Here is a 12,341-nt window from a genome sequence, read left to right as displayed (position 1 = left end):
TGTCCTTGGAGCAGAAAACATTCGACGTTACCGTATTTATGGCATGTTAGTCCATCAACTATGCTAATGACGTTAGACACTAAACCTAACATGTTAGACCTAACCGTTAGCAAGTTAAACGCTAAACTCAACATGATCTACGAGGCAATGTACATAAAATAATTCCCCGCTAATTCCTTTAATGCATGGGCCAGCAAAAACAATTTATACCGCACTACTTCTTAAAGGCAAAAACTCAGGTGACATTACCAACCAATCAAAATTCAATGAGATCGGCCCAAAATTTCCCTAAACAAAACGGACGATTTCACAAATAGAGTTTATTTATAAAGCATTTGCAGAGGTTAAACTTCATTTCACAGAAACAATCCTTCGATCCTGAAATTTTTGCTCTTGTGGATATTACATTACATGAATAACTCTGTTTTTTTACCTATTCAATCAGTAAGCTGTCGGTCTGGGTTTTTGTTGTTTAGTTCAGTGCTCTCTTAATCATTTTGTAATAGATGACTTCGCCAAAGAAGATGTAGTAGACGACCTACTTACTCCCCATGGGTTTCAATTTAATTATTTAAGGAGGTAGGTTACCTTGTTACAAGGATAAATTCAAATTAGTTGAAACGCAGCATTATTTTGTATTTCGTGTAATATGAAGTTTTAACTGCTACAATTTCAATTTCGTTTGTCTCTGTCCCTTCAAGTTCAATTTTTATCCAGGTTTGAAGAACATGACCCTCCAAAGGTATTTCATATTGAAAGAAGAAGGAAAATACGGATATTTAACACTTTTCAGTGTGTTTTAGTTTCATTGATATCCGTAGAAGTCTGCATAATTGATAATTTTACTAGTATGCACGTTAGCTTTCTAATATAAGCTTAAAATGTATATGTCGCGGGGCTCGTGTTTCCATGGTAACGCATTTTCTCTCATTTTTAAACAACTATGTATCAAAATAGGGGTTTTCGACGGCTTCAGTGCCATTCTGTTAATGACCAACATGGAATATTTGGGTAATATTATTAGTAAAATACCAAGCACTTTACATGGTACCCTATTTTTCTTAAAGTTTAAAGTAACCATGGCAACAGAGATGTTTAAAATAGCTTATATCTTGCTTTCTGTCGTAATTTCTTATAAAAAATATTGAATAAGATTATCTTTCTAGTTGATTTAGCTTTAAAACATATAATTTCTAACGTAAGTAATATTTTCGTGTTATTTGCATTTATTTAAACAAATTTAACAGCTTAGAATACTTACAGCAGTACCCCTCGTCTGGCATTTTTTCATGGAAAATCGTTAAGTATGCTGCTATTATTCTCATAGATATTGTTAAAAATGAAAATAAAAAGCCGAAGCTGTGTTTCTTAAATAGACCAGTGTCAACGCTTTTGAATTTTACATTTAGATACATAGGTCACGGGCTTCGTTTCCATGGTAACATCAATTCAATTCAAGAAACCACAATTTTCTACTGAAATTTTAACAATTTTAGATCTTACTTTTAGTATAATGTAACAAATTATCAACGGAACCTGAAAAATAGGTATTACAAATCAAACTGCGAGATTTTTTATTTGAAAATGGCCGTAACAAGTAACCTTTCACCCAACTATATTCCAAAAAACATTGGTTACCATCATCCATTTTCTTACAATCCGCATAACATTTCGATATAACTACATAAAAGAAGCAAAATATTGATATTATTTAGAGCAAAAGACTCATACAATTTTTTTAGCAAATAATGGTTATTTGAAAATAGTTAAAATAAAGAAAACGCACAGAATTACGTACTTTTAAGATAAAAGCTATAAATTTTGCGCGGTAACTGACACGTAACGTTATGACGTCAATGACGTCATTTTAGGACAACATTGTTTTGAAGCGTTTCTGCGGCAATTTATTCATTATTTCTGCATTATTAAACCATAAAGCATCAGATCGAAGACAGGTTGATGATTTGTTTTCAGAAGAATGAATATACAAACACATTTAGTTTGTCGTAAACGTCGTCGTAAATCGTCACGTTAGCTTCCGGTTGGACATGCGCACATACAAATATGAAGGTAACCTACCTCCTTAAGAGACAAATGAGACTTGTACCATTTTAACTTTTTTTTTAAAGAAGATCGATGCGATTCTTACTCAACTTTAATTAATCATTTAAAGAAAACATTTATCATAGTTTTAGACGTGACAAAAATGTTTTCACCAAACTATCTGTTTCCCTGAATTTCACGTAGACCAGTAATTATTCATATGACTACTGGATGTAAGTGTATGAGAAAAATAATTAGGGACAAGGTTATGTGAAAATTAAAACAAAAACAAAAAAAACTCTGCTTTTAATGCATTACAAATCTCTCGAAATATTTTAAGCCATTTCCTCGCCAATTTAAGTCAGGCAAGATTAATTAATGTTCCGGTAAGTTTATTAAAGTATTATCACTGTTTGTGAAAATGTCTGATAGTTTGTTCACCTATTGCTGCACGCATTTGCTTTTTATGTTAACCTATATTATTTTTATCATCTTTATCTTCTAAATGGATATATTATGCGTTAGTGTAATATGTCTATTATTTCTGATTTTGCATTTAATCCACTAGCTTGCACAATATGTTCCAAGAGAGTTTTTTTTTGTTATTATGTGTATAGCAGAGCATGTCAATAAAAGCCGCCTCTTTTTTTTTACAACAGGGTCATGTCAATCATTCTGTTGATTTTCGTATGGAGGAATCATTACTCAAACACACTGCTTCAAATATCAGTTGCAAACATTATTTTTGATTGTATTTTTCTGGAAATTAACTCCATATGTAATGAAGAGATTTTATTGAAATTTAATTATAGAAATATATCTTTGAGAGTGTTACATTTTTTCGTGATTTTTTGTTGTTGCGGGGTTATCCCGCTACCAAAATTAAAGTGTATTTCTGACAATGATAGCATCTTTATTTTATTCCGAAACACATCCAAAGGATGTTCATGTGCTACACAAAATAGTCCCATTCATGAACAGTGCGGATGAATTATCAATAAACAAGCAGTTCTTATTCAACCTGTATCCACTTACACTGACCATTTAGATTATGTAAGATCTATCATTGATAAGGTACTCAAGTTCATAATTACATCACAAGCTGGGTCAGGCAGAGTTCATCTTAGATATGAGGCCATCTTAGATATGAGGCACATTAAATTTGTATTTGTTTCTCATTCATGTATATTCATAGACTGGCATTTAAACAGAAAATAAATCTACCAAAACCCGCAACCATCAGACATTTCAAGGCTTTGATTATTTGATGTTGAATAGAAATTACTTATTTATATCAAAAAGTAAAAAAGTTTATTTTCACTCGTGGCTGCACCAATAAAATAATGCATATGTTGTTCACTCGGTGAAATATATTTTAATTTTTGATCTTTCATGGAAACAAACAAATATCCTCTTTTTCATATCTGTGTGATAATAACAGATTTTCAAACAAGTTTCTCAAAATTCAGTTACTTAGATTACTAAAAATCATGCATTAGATACTTTTCTCCGCAGTCATTTGACAGTATTTCATTTATAACGCTTTCTGCTTATTACTCCTATACCAATGAAAATCTAATAAGGGCAACTGTTGTAATGGGAGTTTGTTTTCACATAATTCACAAAACATTTGACCGGTAAAACAAAAAAATATTAAATATATTATAGCACAGAAATAAATGTTTAAAACATACATGCAGTTTATTCAATATGCACATAGCACTTCGCTTTCATACTTTCAGGAAATTTTCATGACTTGTAAGATTACGTTTGAAGCATTGCTTAACGTTTAGCCTACTGGCGGCAAGTGATTTTCGAAAGGTCTTCCATGTCACGCTTTTACGTGTAAACTTTTTCAAAATTGGGAAAGCTATTTCTAAGAAGAATATGTTTCATATTTTCGTACAGGGAAAGTGGACAGTCCCAATGACGGGCATGTTTTTTAGACAAATCTAATAAATTTTATCAGTCTCCTTCAACCTCCAAATAAGCGTTATAGAATCACAAACGCATAAATTTCCATAAATTTCACTGTTATTTTTAACTGATTTTTCTTTCCCTGGGTTTAGACTCAGTTTTGTTAAATATTTGGTCATACGGGATCATGGATTACTTTGCATTTATTTTTTTCTGTATGGTGTGATAGTTTTTATTGGAAACTGTTGGCAAATCTTGTTTCTTTCTTAATGAAACGCTCATCAAAATCAGATTTCTACAGTCATTCAAACCTAAAAATCTTTGTTTGTTGCGGATAAATTGTGAGTTATTTGCAATAACAAGTTATAATTGGTGAGAGATCCTGGGAGTCATAGCAGCAAAAATAGGAAAAGGGATTTTATAAGAACGCAACCCCTAAAACCTTACACATGTATAATAACGGATGTGTAAAATTATGACAAACACAAAAAGTCCAGGAACACACAGTATGCGAATTAAAATAATTACAATCCCCTTCAGACATCGTTCTAATAGTTAAAAAATCAGCAAAGAAAATTTTAACGTTTAACGTTTTTGGTTTGACTAGCCGGCGTCGTCAGTAGCCTGAAAAGTATGAGTGTTACAAAAAAATCTAGTCGATATCTTAGTTTACTTGATATATATAATAACCTGTCTTTTAATGACCGATGATGTATTTATCACCTTATCAAACAGCTCTAAAAGAAAAGCGTGTAAACTTATGCACAATATAATTTCATTTATTCTGGTTTCCTAGCAGGTCTATACTGAGTAGATCTGCTAAAATAGATTGATGAGGGTCAGACAATAAATAATGCAACTTCCTAAATATATTTAACAGTGTATTGGATAAATGTAAAGAGAATGCGTCACATAATTGGCTCTTTCTAAGAAAATGAACGCAGCATGAATGATCAAATTTTCACCAGGACTTTCATGTTTTGGCAACAGATACAAATAACATTTTATTAACATGTTTGTAAAATTGCATTATATAAGCTTGAGAGAAAACACGCATAATGTCGTTAAAACCTGTCGTTTTCTCCTTTTTTGTTGCTTAGGAACGCTACCATGTCTGTGATAATGTCAATTCTTCCAAATTTCTTTCGTTTATAGGTGACATTTATTTGAAACATGCTCCTATAGAAAAGCATTATGGATTTTCACGAAACTGAGTTCAAATTGTTCCGATTTTATCCTGTGCTAAATTCGATTCGATTTTTCTATTATTGACCGAATGAATCTTCACCAATCTAGGTATCATTCCCCTAAGGTTCTCCCCCAAGTCTGTTCAAATATTTCCATGTTACCTTTATATGGGCCTGAAGAGCTAAATATATATACGAAATGTTTTCATAACTTCTTATGAACTATGATGTATCTTCGCCAGACTTGATCTTTAGCATTGTGCATGGTTCTCCATTTTTAATCTTTAATACATATAATTTGTGTAACAAAAAGCATCACATATAATCATACATGTGCATTTCTTTCATAAAACCTTACAAAATAATTAATGTTGTATGTGCAACTATAATAACCATAGATCCGTATCATTTTAGATTGATGACATGCACAAGCAGGCGTCTTTTAAAAAAAGAAACGTAGGAGAGGTCCAGTGTTGCTCCTTTTAAAGTTATATCAGAGACATAGATAGCAATTGTTATCTATGTTTCTGTTTATATTAGGTTGTGCTATTGTCGAAAACGGTTTCCCTGTTGTACTATTAGAGGCCATAGTCACTGTGACCATGACGTAAGTCATCTTCAGGTTATGATCAACCTCCACCAATCCGATGACTGTATGCCCAAGCATTTCCTAGTTACTAAATTTCATTTTAAAATGTTTAAAAGATACTACTGCAATAATTGTACACTGAACTTTGCTCTGGTGAAAGCTGCCAAATTAACATCTTACCATTTTTGCGAGAATCTCAGCTGACAGGCTTGTTTGTCAACTGACCCGTTGTAATCTTGTGGCATTTTGTTTTACTCTGAATAGTTAAGTTTTTATGATAGCTTTTACCTCAAAGAACTGGTAACATTTTTCAGTATATTGGCCACAGTTTATCTGAGTGCCTCTAAGAATCAGACACGATTCCACTAATTTCAATACAGTACAACCTCTCCAGAGCGGCCCTCTCTTAAGCAAAACCTTCTTTATAACAGCATTATAAAAATTTCCTTAAGTTGAAATATACATCAAGTTTACCTCTCCAGAACAACAACCTCTACATAACAGTCAATATTTATATCTCCTAAAGGGCGTTGCTCTACAGAGGTTGCACTGTATTTAGCTCAACAATGGCGAAAAGTAACTACATGTATATGAATTTTCATTCTAAAATATGTTAACATTTCTACCGTTGTTTAAAAAAGTAATATGAATATTTCTCACAAAAAATAATGTTGCTTTTTTGAGAAAAAAATGCATTTATTACGTAACATTGAAGTGTGTGATGTCAAATGCAAAACCAGGTTTTAGTTTTGTTTTAAGTTTTTAACCTCCATTTTATAATAAACAGAATGTATTTACTTCATGCCAAGCCAGCATCTGACAGAAACACCAAATTATACTCGGTTCTTAGAATTACAAGAGATTTGTTTTCTTTTAACCACTATTTATTTTGTCTTTATCGCTGTATAGATAGATATAGCTTACAAAACAACTGTCACCTTTGAAAATTTAAAGTGTGGTCGATTTCGATATATTTTGTTAAACAGTCTTGTCTGATTCTTAGAGGCACTCGGATAAACTGCAATAATTTTTCATACAGGATTCCCTCATTGTTAGAGCAAATGTCAAATATCTGTATGTTGGATATTTTTCTTCTTCCATATGGCGGATGTCGATGGATTTGTATTAAATCCGTGGAGGTAATGGGTCGCTACGAAACAACTTTCTTTTCTCTTTACAGAAAAAATGTTTTGCTGACTAAGTAATGGTCAACAGAATACATATGCCTTTATTAAAAGTTCACCTCCGATTCTTATACATTTGGGAAGCAATTTAGTTTTGTTACGGATCTAATACGATTAAGGAATAAAGGAAATAACCATTGTCATAACGATAATAGAATAAATGGACTACCGACGTGTCCTACATGAATGGACGGAAGTATATCAATGAATTTAGTAATTAGTTCCTGTTTTTATTGATTGATACCGTTCAGTCGAATGCAATAGTTTATCAACATAAAACGTTTATTTGTCTCGATTTTGTTCGTTCAGTTTTTACGTGGATTGTTATTTTGGAATTTTTAAGGCATAATTTTACAAGCTCTGTCATGTAATTTAGAACTTTCCGCCAGACAGCTGTCAAAGTTTTGTAAACTGTCTCGCTCTGAAGTAATGGTGTAATTGAATTATAATAGACTAAATGTCGATGTTGTGAAAATAATGCGTCAAAGACTTTTTAATATGTTGTTTATACTTATTTATTTTAGGTTTGTCGTCAAGGAAGTTCTATAGCTTTTATAGATCACTTCCGACTCCCAATTCCTGAAGGAACCCATTACCAGGAGTGTATGAGAGAAACATTGTATCAAAGAGGTCGAAAATAGTAGTATAACTAAAATCATTTATTTATTTAGTAGTTATATTGCAGGTAACGATTTATTTGCACGTATATATAGATTTACTGGCATTGCTTTTATTTGGTAATAACATAATCATTAGAACTTAAGCTTAATTATAAATACACTACAAAGGCGGAAACTACGCCATTTATCTTTTGAGTTTTGATTTTTAGCTATTCTTGAATTTGGCTAAATGTATATAGAAAACACATTTTTAGATCTGATCTTATACATGTTATAAATAAAATTTACATAATGTTGTTGTTTTTTTTTCACCAGAAAAGTAGTGATTATGTACGCAAAATTTGCGTCAGACATTTGAGTGACACATATATTTGTAATTATTTCACTCTTCCATGAGTAAATTAATAGAAACACTCGTTATTGAAAACAATATATATTACGATGTTAGGAAGAGCATACGATACGATAAAATGTATTGTGAACATGATGAAAATGTATTGTGAACATGATGAAAACAAACTGTCTACACGACTACACATTCAGTTCATGACTATACACTGTCAACATGACAAGAAAATTTCAGCATGATAACGCATTTGCAAATAAGACCAAATTTTGTCAATTTGACTACATATTTCAAAATGCGTTGTCAACATGACTGCACATTGTCAGCAAAACTACAATTTGCAAACACGACTACACATTGTCAACATGACTGCAACATGACTGCACATTGTCAGGAAGACTACATATTGTTAACATGACTACACATTGTCAACATGAAGATGATAAGTAACCATGCTCAAACTATAAACGGCAAGGTTACCAACGTAGTTTGTAACAAGTGCAATTAAGTAACGTTCCATTTTTAGGCAAATTTTGTGAACTTCGAACAAACTATCTTAGGTTATTATGTCGTTTTTATGCTCAAAACCAGGCGTCTCTTATAATTTCCTACGGACAGTTTCATCTTTTTAAAATGGTGTAAAATTCTGGTTACATATTTTGCTAGAAAATGATGTTTAGAGTCTGGTTTTGAAGTATACTGACAGTGTTTGCATTTAGTTTAAATGGTATCAAAGCGTCTACTATTACGTCAATAGCGACACTTCTAGCTGAACTGTTGTATATCAAGCAAGCATTAACGACTCATCTGTCACATCGTAATACTAGATTTATTTATTATGGAAACAACAGTCTATTCTTGTCTGACAATGCCTTGGTTATTATTCGTTACGTACCCTGGCATTTATATTCTTTCAATCAATTACTGACAAAATTTTAAATGTCTTGTTGATCAGACATTCTAAAGTCATCCATGGTAGCAATTATCATGCACAACACAAATGCTTTCTAAGACCAAACTTTCATTTATGTTTAGGTTTCAAATCGATCTTTAGCTTTCACAATGCAGTTATATGTTTTACTTGTTTCAAATTTTAGTAGCAATATCCATGTATATTTGTAATATTTTTTTATTATAATATACTATCAACATATAAACGATTTGTTTCAATGAATTTTATATCACAAAAAATTGCAGTAACTTTGGCTAAGGAAGCAGGAAATATATGGCATATTACATTTAAAGTATTGTTTTTGATTTTAGGATTATGTGCCTTTGGGAGATAATGTTATCAAACTATCTCAGAATAGCAAAGAGATGCATTATTGGTTCAATTATCAATTTTCTTCCTGACTCTTTTGTTTATAAATGTGTTCAAGACGTCTTCCAACAACAGTGATTAATCAAACATAGTAATAAAGATATTTGTCTGCGAATGGAAAACCTATATTTGAATATTTTCTGTAGTTACCAAGAGCATAGTGACATAGGTTGTTCTGACATAAAATGGGATGATAACAATAGGCTACAGTTACACGAGACGTAATGGTATTTATGTTGAAATTCACCAGTTAATAAAAATTTATTATATCATGCATACTTTTGAAGAACATTTTACGAAACTTAACTTAAAAGATTCTAAGTAATGTCAAGGCGTGTCTTCATATCGTTCATTTATTATATATTTTTTTTCATTACAAAATGATGACCTGTTTAAGGCTCTGTTTATGTTCATCACTGGTACCTGACCAATTTAAGGATCTGCATAAATTCATCTGCAGTAATAATGCACGCTTTTTCATGCGAAGAGGAGGTAATAATATCCCTAATGAAATTTAATACTCGAAGCATGAAATAAAGTTTGGGGGAGTTTTCTCCATCCTTTTGGCTCAAGTCTTTATCAGAATATTATATGTAGCTTTTCTCAGATTTTGAAACTTGATGTAGTTCATTTCAGTCAGTAGTGCAATATTAAAATTACTATTTTAGTGTTAACGTCACTCCTGCTAATGAAGATAAACGTCGTCTTAACAACCCTCTTTGCTATAACTTTGACATCATATGAGCCGTGCCATGAGAAAACCAACATAGTGGGTGTGCGACCAGCATGGATCCAGACCAGCCTGCGCATCCGCGCAGTCTGGTCAGGCTCCATGCTGTTCGCTTTTAAAGCCTATTGGAATTGGAGAAACTATTAGCGAACAGCATGGATCCTGACCAGACTGCGCGGATGCGCAGGCTGGTCTGGATCCATGCTGGTCGCATACCCACTATGTTGGTTTTCCCATGGCACGGCTCATATAAACATTAAAGCAAAGATATTTACCATAATTATATTCAAAGCCATTTAAAGCCTGAAGGATGTACGAGCGTTTTTTTCAGGATATCCGCCATTTTGAAAAATGTTTCTCCGAATATTGCTTTCTAACAAAAATGTTGCCAAAAATTAGTGATTGATAATTAAAATATGGCTAATAATGTACCATTTAACCAAATTGATTCTACTTTTGGCGAAAATAAAATCACCCTTATTTTTGGCTGGTATGTGCCTAAAATTGACGTAAGATTTACAATGGGGTAGATAATGTCAAATATCTATTAAAGTAGATCAGGTTTGGTTTTGATATTTTCCTGACTGACACATATAATGAAAAGCTATAACTGAAATAAAGATTTTCAAGATAGCACATTACAGTATCTAGAAAACATATATTAAAACAAATAAGCCCGCCCGCTTAGCTCAGTAGGTAAGAGCGTTGGTCTACGGATCGCGGGGTCGCGAGTTCGATCCTCGGGCGGGGCGTATGTTCTCCGTGACTATTTGATAAACGACATTGTGTCTGAAATCATTAGTCCTCCACCTCTGATAATTCATGTGGGGAAATTGGCAGTTACTTGCGGAGAACAGGTCTGTACTAGTACAGAATCCAGGAACACTGGTAAGGTTAACTGCCCGCCGTTACATGACTGAAATACTGTTGAAAAACGGCGTTAAAACCAAAACAAAAACAAAAAAAAACAAAATTAAAACAAATAGAACAAAAAATACCAAAATTCAACAATTTTTAAGTTTTTTCTTTATAAATCTCTTAGATGCACGGTGACCTCAACTTTTTTCTTTCCATTTTGAAACATTTTTGTGGGTCATTAAAGCTGCAAAATATTTTGAAAATCTTAACGTCAGAACTTTTTTGTAGATCTAAATACGTTTTTACCATTTGTATTAAAGTGAGTGAGGTAATAATGTCAAAGAGAAGTGTTAGTGACATTTATGCTTATATAATACTGGCATCACCTTGTATTCATATTAACCTGTAACATCTGAAATCCTTATAACATTAAGTGGGATATTATATGTTATGTTTTATAAAGTACCACGATTTTCCTAATTTTACAAAATTTCAGAAATGCTTAAGCAGTGGGTGAAGAAAATGCCCTATAAAATTAAAACGAGTTCGGTGACCTATGTTTTTTCTTCTCTTGTTTGTCTTGGAAACAAATGTTCTTCAAGCTCACAGAGTATGAAAAAATTCTTAACGTTAGAAAAATTTCGCTCCTACATCCTTAAACGTAAAAGGTTCTTTTAAATAATTATGAAATGAACCATTGGCGACGGTCCATGGTATTTGGAGTACCTTTTTTATTTACAATATTGTATGTTCAGTGGAATTCTAGTGTTATTTGATACAACTGTACACATACGCCTTCATGTCTGAACATAGATATAAACTGTTACAGTTAAAGCTGTTCTGTGCGTGATAAAATATTATTCGTAGGCTGATCAATAACTTGTATATGATATATAAACATCTGTCAACAAGTTAATGCAATTTACCGTGTTGGTATTCTTTGGAGAATCATTAATCCTATCAACTGATATCAAACCTAATCGGCTGCAAATATACTTAGCGCTTTAAACATGTTTATTATGAAAAGGGTGCTATATAAATCTAGTATACTATTAATTGTTGTTACCTTATACATGTTGGGATCTGCTTGTTACATAAGAACTATTTCTGAACACTTCATTCTTTTATTAACGCATGTATGTTTGTCTGTGTGCTTGTGAATGCATTTAAACGCATTGTCGTGTGGAACGCCGTTTAGATGGCTGCGCTCGTTTTGAATGTGACTTTTCCCTATGAACATTTTTTCTTGCTTTTTAAAAGACTTTTATACGATCACTTGATATCCATTAATCAAAATACATTTGATGTACGTATTTTGACTCAAGCCAAGTCTATAATAGTATAATATAGAAATTGTTCAAGAAAGTCAAAAAAAAAAGTGGAAGGCACAAACCACTGCCTTTGATTTGTTAGGCTAAAATGTGCAATGCCTTAGGCTCTAGCATTCTAGTATTAACCATAAACCTGCCAATAATGCGCTTGGATATATAACCTTAATGTAGATTAAAGGTATCGAACCCATGATTGTAATCGACTGTTTCCATAC

This window comes from Mercenaria mercenaria, chromosome 8 (assembly GCF_021730395.1).
Source record: "Mercenaria mercenaria strain notata chromosome 8, MADL_Memer_1, whole genome shotgun sequence".
NCBI classification, from domain to species: domain Eukaryota; kingdom Metazoa; phylum Mollusca; class Bivalvia; order Venerida; family Veneridae; genus Mercenaria; species Mercenaria mercenaria.
Note: the sequence above shows the minus strand (reverse complement) of the source record.